The 15,527-nt window shown below is 36.8% G+C and overlaps 1 pseudogene across 1 annotated transcript in view; it reads left to right on the plus strand.

Annotated features, from left to right (window-relative positions):
- Nucleotides 1-11,662: 11,662 nt before the first annotated feature.
- Nucleotides 11,663-15,527, plus strand: part of LOC147479951 (protein Dr1 homolog) — a 31,089-nt pseudogene continuing 27,224 nt past the window's right edge. The window contains exons 1-2 of the transcript XR_015205418.1: nucleotides 11,663-11,777; nucleotides 12,417-12,511. The product of XR_015205418.1 is annotated as a protein Dr1 homolog (transcript). The remainder of the gene's footprint in view (nucleotides 11,778-12,416; nucleotides 12,512-15,527) is intronic.

Genomic DNA, 15,527 nt, shown 5'->3' on the forward strand with positions numbered 1-15,527 from the left:
AGTTGAAGTAATCCAAACTTACTTTCATGGTTGTTATTTGGTTATATTTGCATAATCTGATAAGTTCATGGTCGTTGTTTAAATTTTGAATGGGGTTCTTGGTGTTAGTAGTGTACTCAAGTCTACATGTTTAAGGTGTGTGTGTTAGTAGTTTGCATGCCGATGGTATTTTGGAGTAGATAAATTTCTCAGGGAGTGCTAGTGGCGTTGCCAGAAATAGGAGATTCTTACATGGAAGTTAGTACAAATAAGGAGTTTTCTTTATTTTAGGGTATGTTTTGTTGAATATATATATATATATATATATATATATATATATATATATATATATATATATATATATATATATAATAATAATAATAATAATAATAATAATAATAAGTAAACCTTGCAAATCTAATATGATATAACTGAGTTAGGTTGTGTTTTGTGAAGTTGTTGGACTATATATTCAAAACTTGAAACTGTACTTCTAAATTTTTTTGGTCGCACTAATTTTATTATGTACATATGTCTATGTTGGAACATTTGTGCCGTTCAGACTACCATTCTTCAAATGCATACTTAAAGTAAAATGATATAAACCTACATGATAATATAGATACTTGAGGGAAACCAAAAGGTTCCATGATCATGTACTATAATAGTTGAGTAATATGCTCATATGGATTTATTTTCTTAAAATTGAAGTTTAGGCACACAACATAATTCATATTTGATATTTCTTAAATTTTGTGGGAGTCGGTTTCCCCGATTTTTCAGTTCACAAGTTAATGTTTAATGTATCTTAAAGTTAAAGCAATCGGTACTGCGTTTTTCGACCCATTTGGTACGTTTGATTGATTTTCTAACCTGATTGTTTTGTATGTTCTTAGATTCAGGTGTGCTATTAATCTAATATAATATTGATTTTCTTTCACATGCATTGCTTTACTATATTTTTGTTAGCCTTAAGCTACTTCATTGGTACTTTTGTCCCACTTACAATTACAAAAGGAAGGATTTCTTAGCACTTGGTTTCTTTTGCAACAAATCCAAGACGAAGAATCTTAAAAAGCATCACATTTTGGGTATGAATTTGAAGTTCTTGGTTCTCCAAGTCATGGCTCAGTCCTGAAGGTTGGACGACTCATTGATGCTTATCTAGCGGAAATTGTGCCTGATCCATATCTAGATCTACGGAAATTCATTGATATCATTGAAATCTTGCTTGACTATGCCCGAAGTTATTGATGATGGACTCTATAGAGCAGCTGATATATATTTAAAGGCAACTTATCCAACTTTTTGTTTTTGTTAGTGTTGCAGTCTGAATTCATTTCTAATATAGAGTGATGATGTGATTCAGTGTTAATTCGACTCTTTCTTATGCTTTACTTCACTTTAATTTGTGATGGGGTTCTAATTAATAGATTTCTTTCGTAGAACAAAATTGAAATTTTTATCACATGTTTGTTTTGAAATTTTCATGTTTTTAAGAGTAATTTTTTTTGTAATTGCACTATTAGTAAATTAAGTATTTATTTGCCTTCTATCATGGACCGCATTCCACATTTGTCTCTTATGGTTTTCAAATATTAAACCATGAAGAGGAGTACCTGAGTTTTTTTGGAAAAAGGGTCATTGAATCAATAAACATATCAGTGCTCATGCTCTTTACGTGCTAACATGAATTAGCAAACAATGAACATTCTTATTATCTGCTTTGAGGACTGTACATAACGATAAATAGAAGTTGGTATTACACACCAACTTTGATAATTATCAGGAAATCAAAAATTGGACACAAATGCATTGAACCAACCCCAAAGTATAATTAACAGGAAATAGGATAATAATGAGAAATCGCAAGTTAGATGCAACAACATTGAACTAACCTCAAAGAATAATTAAAGAGAAATCGGAAAATGGATGCAACACTGCATTAAACTAACTCAGAATAATTAACGGGAAATAGGAAAATGGATGCAACACTGCAGTGAACAAACCTCAAAGAAAAATTAATGGGTAACCGGAAAATGGATGTGATCGAGTGCATCGAACTAACCTCAAAGAATAATTAACGGGAAATCGGAGACTGGATGCAACACTGCAATGAACTAACCTCAAAGAATAATTAAAGGGTACTTGGAAATAGGAGAATGGATGTAAATGCATCGAACTCAAAGAGTTATTAATGCAAAATTGGAAAATTAGATGCAAATGCATTGAAACAGCCAACGTCAAAGAATATTAATGGGAAATCGGAATCTTGATGCAAATGCATTGAAGAAACCTCAAAAAATAGTTAACAGGAAATCAGAAATTGGATGCAACATTGCATTGAACTAACCTAAAAGAATAGTTAACGGGAAATCAAAAATTTGATGCAAATGCATCGAACTAACCTCAAAAAATAATTAGTGGAAAATTGGAAACTGGATGCAACTGTATTGAACTAACGCCAAAGAAAAGTTAACGAGAAATAAAAAACTAGATAAAAATGCATTGAACTAACCTCAAAGAATAATTAACGTGAAATCGAAAACTAGATGCAACTGCATAAACTAACCTCAAAGAAATAATTAATGGGAAAGAAAAAATTGGATGCAAATGCATCAAACTTTCTTCAAAGAATAATTGGCGTGAAATTGGAAATTGGATCCAAATGAATTTAACTAACCTCAAAGAATAATTAACGGGAAATAAGAAGCTGAATACAACTGCACTGAACCAAAGAATAATTAACATGGCATAAAAAAATGGATGCAAATCCAGCTAACTAACCTCAAAAAATAATTAATGGGAAATCAGAAACCGGATGCAAATGCATCGACTAACCTCAAAGAATAATTAATGGGAAATAAGAAACTTGATACAAATTCATTGAGCTAATCTCAAAAAAATAATTAGTGGGATGAAAATTGAAAACTGGATGCAAATGTAATGAACTAACCTCAAAGAATAATTAATGGTAAATCGGAAATTGGATGCAACACTGCAATGAACTAACCGATCATAGAATAATTAACGGGAAATTGAAAACTGGATGTAACACTGCAATGAACTAATTAACCTCAAAGAATAGTTGACAGACAATCGGAAACTGGATGCAAATGCATTCAATAAACCTCAAAGAATAATTAACGGGAACTCGGAAACTAGATACAAATGCATCAAACTAACCTCAAAGAATAATTAACGGGTAATCGGAAACAACATAAAACTGCATCAAACTAACCCCAAAGAAAAATTAACAGAAAATCGAAAAGTGGATGCAACTGCATTAAACTAACCTCAAAGAATAATTAACGGAAAATTGAAAACTGGATGCAACTGCAAGGAACTAACTTTAAAGAATAATTAACATGAAATCATAAATTGGATGCAAATGAATGGAACTAACCTCAAGGAATAATTAACGACAAATTGAAAACAGGATGTCAATGCATGGAACTAATCTCAAAGAATCATTCAAGTGTAATCGAATACTAGATGTGAATGCATCAAACAAACGTCAAAGAATAATTAACTGGAAATCGAAAACTAGATGCAAATGCATTAAACTAACCTAAAAAATAATTAACGGGAAATCAGAAACTGGATGCAAATGCATTGAACTAATTGAACTCAAATGATAATTAACTTGAAATAGGAAACTAGATGCAAATGCATTGATCTAACCTCATAGAGTTATTAACACACAATCCAAAACTAAGTGCAAATTCATGAAACTAACCTCAAAGAATAATTAACAAAAATTGAAAAATGGGAAATCAGAAACTAGATGTAATTACATTGAACTAACCTCAAAGATGAATTAACATAAAATAAAAAACTAGATACAAATGCAATGAACTGATCTCAAAAAATATTTAACGGAAAATCAGAAATTAAATGCTAATGCATTGAACTAACCTCAAAACATTGTTGTTTTATGTGTAGTGGAAATGTATCAACAAGTATATGATTGGGAATGACTTGCTATTCAAATATATTCAATATGAATTTCGCCTCATTGGGCATTTTCACAAATTTTTTTTTATCAAACTTCTATTATTAAACAACAAAAAGAACTCGAAGGGTTTTTATAAAAGTGCGTTATTATTATTATTATTATTTTCTAGAGTGTGATTTTCATGTTGTAAGAAATTTGGATGAGTGACCAATGTAATATTCATATCTCATAAATGGATCTATCTACATAGCTCAAATATTTTTTAGATTACATGGAGAAGACCACCATTGGATGTGAAACATTGATTTTTTTTTTTGCTAGGTAAGTTTAAATTATATTAAAAGAAAGGGGAAAGAGTACAAAAATGATTAGTGTAGGCAACAGATTGTCATACACAATATTCTAGCCAAGTCAGACCTAAATCTAGTTATAATTCATTTAAACCTGTAGAAGACTTGTAAAGGAGCTTCCCACTTGTGAATCCAACTTGGTCTGCCTAGGTAAATGAACTTCTCTTGATTTTGTAGACCACCACCAACTCGTGCAAGTGCATCTGCAGTGATATTGGCCTCTTGCCAAATTACGGTGAATTTGATGGATTGAACTTCAAGTTTGCAGCTCAACTATCTCGATACAAGCTCCCAAGGGATCTGGTCATTCTCAAAAGCCTTGACAGCCGCTTCAAAATCGGACTCTACCCATAGTTGTTTCCAACCTTTGTGTAAAGCCATTTCGACCCCCACAATAATTGCTAGACACTCAGCTCTGAAGTTTATGCCCACTCCAATATTATGCCACACAGTGAGAAGGAATTCGCCCAAGCAATTTCTAAAAACTATACCAATGCCTGATGAACCTGGGTTACCCATAGATGAACCATTAGTATTAAGCTTGATGATATTGTTGTCAGGAGGTATCCAACAACATTGATTGATGCTTGGTGCTCTCCTTGGTCTAGGATTGACATCCCATAACCTTAGAATAACATTATCACCCTCGGTGTTCCAACTATGCGCTTTGGAGAGTCTGGCCGACATCTTTACTTGTATTTTGACGTGTAACTAACATTCCCACTTTATTGTCAAAATACACTTTGTTTCTCTATTTCCAAATGCTTACCATTCCTGCAATGATGGCTGAGCTCCATAAGTGTTGTATTATACTGCTCCATAGTTTAGCTAAATTCATCACTGAACTGAAGTCTATGAGAGGGGTGGAGCAGTTAAAAGCTAATGCAATCCACTTCCAAAGCTTTTGAGAGAAGGTGCACATCCAGAACAAATGGGTAAAGGACTCAATATGATCTTTACAGAGACAACAGCGTGATGCTAAATGCACACCAACTTTCTGAACACGCACATCTATGGGCCCACCTCGTCTTAGTATTTTCCACGCCAGAGCTGCATAGTGAGGGTGGATCGGATATACTGATTCCATAGAAACTTGCTCCATTTAGTGATTGGCTTCTTTTTCCTAATTTGGTCATACGCTGATTTCATCGAGAACTTACCTCTTGAGTTTGGACGCCAAACAATGAAATCCTCAAAGTGGGGGTCACACTTGTGAACAACCTAAATGCTAAGGTTGACACTATCCATCAGTTACTTCATAACATCAGGAATAACCCACTTATCTTCTACTAACAAATCACACACTCTTGTTTTACACCCCTTAATCTGTGCAGAATTGATGCGAGAGCTTGCTTCAAAGACTGAGTGCCCAACCAATTGTTGCGCCACAAATCCACTTGTTCCCCATCTTCCATAACTCACTGTGATCTCTTCACCACTTCGACCAAGGCATTCCTTATCCCAGACCAGATGGATGTAGGCTTATGGTCCTCCTAATCCACATAGAAGAAAAACCAAGTTTAAGCATAACCTGACATAGGAAGTCCCAGCTCATTGTGTCATAAGCTTGAGTGATGTCCAGCTTCTGTGCCACCGACCCCCCATATCTTTTCTACTTCAGTTCATTCATCAATTCTGAAGGGGAGAACTTCTTCCCGGAACAAATCTTGTCTGTTCAAGAGTGATTAGTTTCCCAGCCACATCATTGAGTCTTAACTGGAGTAGCTTCGTTATAATCTTCATGAAGAAGTTACTCATACAGATATGCCTATATTGGCTAAGCTTCTGTGCATTTTTGTTCTTTTGGAATAAGGGAGATGAAATTAGAGTTCATTCCTTTAGGTAGACAACCTTGGATGAAAAAAGATTGTACTGCAACACATATATCTTGTTTGATTATGCTCCAGCATTTGTGGTAGAAGTGTCCTTGGAAACCATCGGGGCTCGGTGAACTATCTATCTTCATACTAAACACAACATGTTGAATCTCCTCATAAGAAGGGATTCTATCAAGAGAGTAATTATCTTCTTCAGAAATCAAGTTAGGAACTAAACTCAGTAGGCCTAAATCTTCCTGAACTGGCTTCTCTTTGAATTTCTCTGTGTAGAAATCAACAACATGGTCCTTGATAAGGTCCTGTTCATCTAGCACTATCCCATCTTCATTCATGATCTCAGTCATAATGGCTGCTCCTTGTCTGATTTTGCACATGTTGTGGAAGTATGCTGAATTTCTATCACCATCGTCCTCAAAGTAAGTTCTACTCTTTTGCCTGGAGTAAAGAAGTTCTATTTACTCTTGCTGCATCAAGCTCTGTTTCTTTCTGAACAACTGTAGAAGTAATTTTCTCATCTTGTGATATGAGTAAATCCTCTTGAGCTCTTCTTATATTATCATCTACATGCCCAAAAATGTCCCGATTCCACTTCTTAAGGTCCTCTTTTAGTCTTTGGAGCTTTTTCATCACTTTAACCATTGGTACAGCTATCATATCTTGATTCCAACTATACGCAACCAAATTTAAAAAGGAAGGGGGTGAAATCCACATCTTATTGAATCTGAAAGGTATCTTGGGTTTGGGGATAAGAGGATGCATTCCCATAAGTGGAGAGTGGTTTGAGCCTTGTCGAGCACCAACCTTATACTTCCAGCCTGAGAACTTATGATTCCAAGCCTCATTGTAAAAGGCCCTATCTAACTTTGAAAGGACTCTGTTCGGTCCCCACTGGTTGTTACACCATGTAAACTGGACTCCCTCCCAGTGGCTTTCAAAAAGTTTATTTGTGCTAACAACCTCATGAAATTCTTTCATAGCTATTCTACTAGGTGACCTTTTTCCTTTCTTTTCCTCGTTTCTCATAACCACATTAAAATCACCCATGACTAGCCAAGGTAACACTGTGGACACCAACTTCAACTCATCCCAAAGCTGCCATCTATTAACTAGCAAACAGTTTGCGTGAACAAAAGATAATATGCAATCTTCCACCATTACAGTTATTTGCTGGGCCGAGGAAGAAATAAGAGACATCTTCACTCCTTTCTTGGCCAAAACCCAAATATTACCCATTCTGCTAGGGTAATCATTGTGCAGAATGTACTCTTCAAAAAAATTGATACTAAAGGAGCTAATCACATTTACTTGAGGTCTGATGAGGGGCTCAGCCAAACAAACAACATCCAACTTATTAGTACTGATCATCTCTTTCAATCTATCTCTAGCTGTAATCTTTAAGGCACCCCTAATATTCTAGAAGAGGATCTTCATTGAGAATTGTGATTAGGATTCTGCACCTTAGCAACAGGAGGCACAGACGACCCCTCTTACCTTTTTTTCCCCACCTCGGACTATCTTTTAGAACCTGATTCTCCACAATATCAGTCCATCGAATGCTAGTCCTTGCTTTTTCCTGAGGTTCCATAGGGTGGCTATCCCCATCCAACTCTTCATTCTGAAGTATGAGGAATTGGTTACTGATTTCCAATCCTTTACATGGTGAACTAGGACCAGCCTCATGCTCCACTAGTGTTGGAGCCATTGTAGTGACATTCTCTGCCACTACTGAAGTAAAATTCTCTGCCATTACTGAAGTGACCATTTTTGTCATAACTGCCTCAGCTTGTTCCACCCGACCTCTGTCCACTTCCAGTATTTCATCTAATCCCTCATGTTGTTCTGATTGTACAACATCAATCTCCTTTGGTAAGTCAGATTCCACATGTTGTATGGTTTCTTCTTGCACTTCGTCTGCATGATCATCGCTATGTACTGTCTGTACCTCTGTAGACTCAACTACTGGTTCACCATGCACTGATTGCACTTCTGTAGGAGCAACTACTTGTTCACCGTGTACTGACTGCACCTCTATCTGTACTTGGTCTTGAATTATCGGTGTCTTACCCAAAGCATTCTCAAGACCGAAGTTGTTTAGAGTAACCACATTTGGCCGAGCTGCCTGCTGTTCTCCTCCATCACCCCCAGCGTTCTTATTTTTCCTCTTCCATCTTCTTCTCTAGTTTATATGCATGCCCTCGGTTGTAGGTTGTTCTTTTTCACCCGAGAGATCCTTCTCTTTAGACTGCTCATTCTCTTTGCTGAATGCATCCTTGAGAATTCTACACTCAGTTACCAGGTGACCGACCCTCTTACAATGATTGCAGAATTTCGGTATTTTTCCAGTGTCCACCTTTTGCTAGAATTTAGTGTCTCTTCCTTCTACCTCCACCCAAATTTTCTTTGGGATCTTCTCTGTTAAATCAAGGTCAACTAAGACACTAGCATAATATCCTAGTGTTCTTTTTGCCTTTGTTTCATCAGTATGGATTGGTCTGTCAATTGCTCTAGCAAGCGAGAGAATTGTTTTAATCTCCCAGTACTCAAGACTGAGTCCTGGAAATTTGATCCACACCAGCACATTCAAATGATTTTCCTTATTAGTCGAGAAATTGGGGACCCATTTAGACAACCTTAACACCTAATCACCAAAAACCCAGGTTCCTTGCCCCCAGATTCTATTGTAGTCGGCCTTATCAGTGAAGCAGAACATAATGTATCCTCTTCCTAATGGTGTAGCTTGCCATTCACCCTTAGGAGCCCATAATTGTTTGATTTTATCATTAACCACGTTCATATTGCATCTTGATAGATCTAGTCTGCCAACCAGTGCAAGTTTATAGAAGTCTAGGCCTTTATCCACTTCAGAAGCTTGGATTGTGATTATGGGATAGTCACCTTGTCGAGCCGGTGTAGGCAACGTTGAGGTATCCACATCCCTTCCATAGGTAACTTTTGCAGCATTTGCATATGATTTCTTTGTTGTGTTTGTCGGTTGAGGCGTTGTAACATCTCCCTCTTCGACTATTACAATCTCAGTGGGGCTTCTTGGATTTGCTTGTTTGCTATTGCTTGAACACCCATCTAGAAAGTCCCATGGGCAAAAGACTGGATCTTTATGTTGCAACGATTGCTCGTTATTAGGAGTATTGATATCCATGCTCGAAAACATAAGAGTTATGCCGGAAAGAGGGGGTTAACCGCCGGTGAAGGCTGGCTAACCCATTCGAAGGGAAAGTTTTCCTCTCCCGAGCCAACCTTATCTCTCACAATTGCTGTAATTAGAACTAAAGTTACCCAAAAAGGAAAAAGAAAGTTAAAAAGACCTAAAAGCCCTTTTACACATAAAATCGCCTTACTAGGAGCCCTTTTTTCTTTCAATAGTTTGCCAAGGCATTTCACTTTTACCTGACTGTTGATGAGTAGTTATACCTGAAACATTGATGAGTAGTTATAGATAGCTAATTTTTATAATAGGTTTAGTTCATGGTTTTAGATATCTTATGAAATGTGAGAAATTAGAACTGAACTGATAGTGTGATGGTTTTATGGCATTAATAGTTTGATACTGGGAAAAACTATCATGATAAAGACTTTCCGATATCCAAATTAGAAACATAGGACTAATTTTGATTTTTGTGGTGGTTTTAGTCTTTCTGTAACACCCCAATTCCAAAACAATTATATACCTAAGATCCGTGACTTTTCTAGAAAAAATTTCGGTAGAGTTTTCTCTGTATTTTCAACATTTCATAAATATAATAACCTCTCATAGCCCAAGAATTTAATAAAAAATACATCCAAACTAAATATAAAACCTCATACCCCGGTCGTAAATCCAACTACTAAGGATATACTAATTCGTAGGACTAGCTACTTAACCATCTCCACCAATGTCAATTTAGTCAAGTAACCAATCCTCGAATAAGAAGAAAACTGTAAGTATACAAACAACATTCCAAAACCCTAATACACAACTTGTATAATGCAACTAACATACATACATCTCCACGTTACCAGAACAACCTCAACGAAACCATCTAACCCTACATATTCCAAATACACCCATAAACGAAGGATTTACAAATGCCAGATCACTTGAGTACTAAACTAATATCAACTAAACAAATAAAGATATCTCTAATATAGCAATCGGGTGGATACAAACACGACTAGAAATAATGACACACATAGCAATAAATATCTAAGTTATAGTAAAACTTATTCTCAGTGTCATTCTTGCACCTGTCTATTTGTAACTAAATGATATACGTAAAACATTAAACTTGAATCACTTACTATCGGTTCTTCCAAACAAAATACATGAGGATTCGATATTAAACAGATCACACTAAGCACGCTCTAGCCTATATAGTTACGAAATAAAACAACAATCAAACATTATAAACAAAGAACTCTATGGGGTGGGTATCTACCTATGCTGGGTGGCTGCCTACGTACCTTTTCAGGGATCAAGCCATACGTAGTTCTTCCTTAGAACTCAACAGTTCAACCTCTATCAAACAAACATTACGACAAACAATATATTGCATAACATAACTGTAGCTTTCATTTACAGATAAAGATTTCAAATCATACCAGATAAAGGTGAGGTCAAAACTATAAAATCAACAACAAGTACCAATTCAACTAGACAAAATCCCAATTTAAACATAATTGTTCGAACAAACAATAACGCGACCAAACACACAATTAACCATTCATCCATCTACTGAGTTCTTGCATTCAAGGCTAAACCGAATATCACTATAAGAGAATTTATACATAGAGATACCTGCGATTCACTTGAACTAGTTAAGAGGAGGGGTAGATGTACTTGCCTTCGGCAGTATTAACAAATTAAACTTCTTGGTATCGAATATCTCTGGTTAGCTCTCCTCCACTATACATAATAGCTCCAATCCCAAGTTGATTTCGACTGAAATCAAATTAAGCAGAAACCCCCAATTATCCCCAACGAAATAACTCCAATTCGACACCCCACAAATCAAACCCTACTTTGTATTTCTTAGAAATAGTGATGATTAAGAGTCCTTCAATCACACAACTAGTCTGGAGTGAATTCTTCCCCACGACAAAACCATATAATCTTTTTCTTTTGAAGACTTAAGGAAAAGAAATCAAAGTCAGAGAGAGAGAAGGTCGAGAGCGAAAGTGAGAGAAAAGGTCGAGTATTCCCTTTTTTTTTTTTTTTTTCATGGACCCAACCATGATTCATGGGCCACCACCCCTAAGCCCAATAATACGGGGTTTTACACTTTCATTATTTTAAACAAGAGCTTCTAGAAGCAACAATGATAATTACTATTTTAGCCATTGTATGAACTGGACTCGATAAATTTGAATATCATGATGTTCAAATTTTCGATAACCTAGAAGCAAAAGTGATGAGTATTGCAGGTGGTGACACTTTTTGCAACTCTTATATGCATCTTATAACAAACACATCAAACCAATAAGAGTGCAACATTCGATGTGACATTATGTTTATTTTGGCTATAATTTGTGAGGTGACATTCATGTGTGTTTGTTGTTTCCAGGCAGCGACTATGTTTAAGATTATTAAGGAGATGCTGCCACAAGATGTTCGTGCTGCTAGGAATGCGCAAGACCTTCTTGTTGAGTGTTGTGTAGGTGCGTTCAAAATGTTTGAAAACACAGATTGCATTCTTGCCTGATATATGATTTCCTTTTTTACCCCCATGCATGCGTGGTATCCGCTGTTAATATATCATGTTTAATGAAAATTTTGATTATAAGTAGATTTTGGTTAAAATTTATATACAAAATGAGGATAAAGAGTTGTTTAATTTCTTTGTCACATCAGCATGAAGAAGACAACAAGATTATCTTGTTTAAGAACATGAATATATAAATTTAAAAGACGGTATTTTAATTGTGTTCTTTTTATCTTAGAGTAGGGGTGCTTGCTCCCAACTTGTTTGTTCCTTGCTCATTCAAGAAATAATCAGTTATGGGAAACGAGAGCCACGTTCGTGTGTTAGGATCACCCTTGGGGTTTCTTCAAATAAAAGTACTATGTTTTTGTTTGATATGGATTGTAATATTGTATTGTTGTGTGCAAATTTTACTTGGTGAGAAGCGAACCCACTACCTTGGGCACAACTCTTGACCAGTAGACACACTGAACACCTTCGAGGAAAATGGGAATATAAGGGGGATTAGGCAATAAACGTTCTAACTATTAAACAAATTTTGTATTATAAATTTGGATCTAAACTTGCTTCATATATTTATTTTTGTTTTATGTAGAATTTATAAACCTCGTTTCATCATAATCCAACGAGGAATACAGCAAAGAGGACAAAAGAACAATTGCACCTGAGCATGTTCTCAAGGCTCTAGAGGTTGTTGCTGTTGGAGTTATCCCTCACATGAGGAGAGAAAGAAGTTATGTTTGCGTGAAGAAGTCGGAGTCGCACGCGCGCTCAGATTGGTTTTGCTCAAGGCGCGCCCGCGCCCATGCTGTGAATAACTTATAGTACTTTTAGGGAGTGCAGCTCGACATTGGCCTTGTCGAGAGCGCGCCCGCGCCCATGCCTATATTTGCATTCTAATTCGCTACAGTAACCGTGAATTTGGAAGGGCAGTATATAAACAGAAATAAGGTTTTGAAAAGCCTAAGCAACATAATTGAAACCCAATTTTGAAAGCAATCAAGATTGAGAGATAACATTTACAGAGAGATAAGCCTATAAAGAGAAAGGAGTGATCTAGTAAGGTGAGAGACTAAAAATGAGTGATTGTAATCGTCCTTCCCGCTTTATAAAAGAATTAACTCTTGTGGAAGTAGGCACCATTGGCTGAACCACGATATATCTTTGTGTTGTGGTATGTGTTTTAATTTTTTATATTATTATCTATTGTTAATAGTTGTTTAGAGAGTTGGGCATATTAGTTTGGTTGTAGGGAATATTTAGAATTGTCTGGAGATTGTTGTTGGTTCAAAACAAGTTATCTGTGTAGTGGGGAATCGATTGGTATCGGTATTAACCCCAACAAGTGGTATCAGAGCCAGGTTAGATTAACCTAAGGTGTTATCCAAATCTTGGTCGGAAGGTGTTTGACAAAATCCCTAAGAGAAGATTTGAGTTTAAATAACTTGTAGAGATGGATCATTCCGTAAACACTCGCATAATGAGTTTGAATAGAGCTAACTACACCATTTGGAAAGCTAAGATGGAAGACTTGCTATACTGTAAGGACTTGGCACAACCCATTGAAAATGGAAGAGAAAAACTGAAAGAGATTTCGTTGGCTGAGTGGAGCAAGTTTGATAGAAAAGCAATAGGGTACATTAGACAGTGGATTAACGACAATATCTTTCACCATGTATCCCAAGAGACTATTGCTTTTGGCTTGTGGAAGAAACTCAAAGACATATATGAGAGGAAGTCGGCCGGAAGCAAAGTGCTGCTCATTAAGAAGTTTGCCAACACGAAGTACAAAGAAGGTTCTTCAATGTCTGAGCATCTTAATGAACTACAGAATACCATCAATCAGCTGCATTTGATGAAAATTAATATGGGAGACAAAGTTGAGGCTTTGTTCCTATTAACCTCTCTACCCAAAAGTTGGGAGACGTTAGCAGTCTCTCTCAACAAAGTCGCTAAAGATGGAGTTATTTCCATGGAGATGGCTATTGGGGCATTGTTGAATGAGGACACAAGAAGGGGTTCAAGAAGCAGCTCCTCTCACTCAAAGATACTTATCACATAGAAGTGGGGGAGAGGTAAAAGCAGAAAACCATCTCATTCTAGAGGTGATGATAGAAGCAAATCTAGGGGTGAAACTAAAACTCCTAAGGCAGAGAGGCAATGTTACTATTGTGCCACCAAGGGTCACTTCAGGTATGAGTGCAGAACACTGAAGAGGGATGAGAAGAATAAATGTGTACATGAAAACATGGTGTAGAGGAACAAAAACACAGGCAGAGATACTACCACACTAGTCGACGATATAGTGGGAATTGTGTTAGAATGTGGTGTGTGCTGTCTTAGTACCTCATGTCAGGATACAGAGTGGATGATAGATATAGGAGCATCCTATCACGTCACACTGCATAGGGGATTCTTCACTACCTATAACTATGGTGAATTTGGTGAAGTAAAGATGGGTAACACTGAAGTCTCAAAGATTGTAGGCATTGGTGATGTTCATATAGAAACCAATATCGGCTACACCTTGACACTCAAGGATGTAAGACATGTCCCTGACATTCGGCTAAACCTAATTTCAGCTGGGAAGTTAAATGATAATGGCTTTGTAAACTCGTTTGGTAACGGGGTATGGAAACTGAGTAGAGGTTCCATTGTAGCAACCAAAAGGAAGAAAACTTGCTCTCTTTACAAAACACATGCTAGTTTGTGTAAAGCAAAAGTAAATGCGGCAGAAGAAGAAGCTTCCTCCGGACTATGGCACAAGAGACTGTGTTATATGGGCAAAAAAGGTATGGAAGTTTTGCCAAGCAAAAGGCCTTGCCAGACATCAAAGGTACACATTTAAATAGATGTACTCATTGTTTGGTATAGAAAAGCAACACAAGGTGTCTTTCCAAAGATTCCCATCTCACAGAAAGGACAATGTCCTTGAGCTAGTTCACACTAACTTATGTAGTCCTATGAAAGTAAAGTCCCCTAGGAGGAGCTTTGTACTTCTTGACTCTCATTGATGATGCGTCAAGAAAGATATGGGCATATAGTCTGAAGGCCAAGGATGAAGTACTTGGCGTGTTCAAGACTTTCCATAGCATGGTGGAAAGAGAGATAGGGAAGCGTTTGAAATGTATCCACTCAGATAATGGGGGTGAGTACATAGGGCCGTTTGAAGAGTATTGCAAGAGTCATGGGATTCGTCATGAGCAGACCGTTCCCAAGACACCGCAACAGAATGGTATAATTGAAAGGATGAACCGTACCATTGTAGAGAGGATAAGATGCATACTGTCTCACTCTAAGTTACCTAGAAGTTACTGGGTAGAAACAATGTGTACAGCCGTGCATGTGATCAACCTATCGTCATCAAAGTCTCGTAATAGTGATTATCCAGAGAAAGTATGGTCAGGTAGAGATGTTGATTATGGATACTTGAGGGTATTTGGGTACAGGGCATTTGTTCATATTCTCAAGGATGAGAGATCCAAGCTTGATGACAAAGCCAAGTAGTGCATATTTTTGGGTTATGGGGATGAGAAGTTTGGCTACAAACTCTATGATCCGATTAACAATAAGGTAATCCGAAGTCGAGATATTGTGTTCTTAAAAGACCAAACCATAGCAAACTTTGAGGAGGGCGAGAAGCTACAGGCTTTCACTAATGATCTTGTTAATTCAGAACCAGAAGTTCCTACTGTGGAACGTGCAT

The sequence above is a fragment of the Coptis chinensis genome, chromosome 8, assembly GCF_015680905.1.
Source record: "Coptis chinensis isolate HL-2020 chromosome 8, ASM1568090v1, whole genome shotgun sequence".
NCBI lineage: Eukaryota > Viridiplantae > Streptophyta > Magnoliopsida > Ranunculales > Ranunculaceae > Coptis > Coptis chinensis.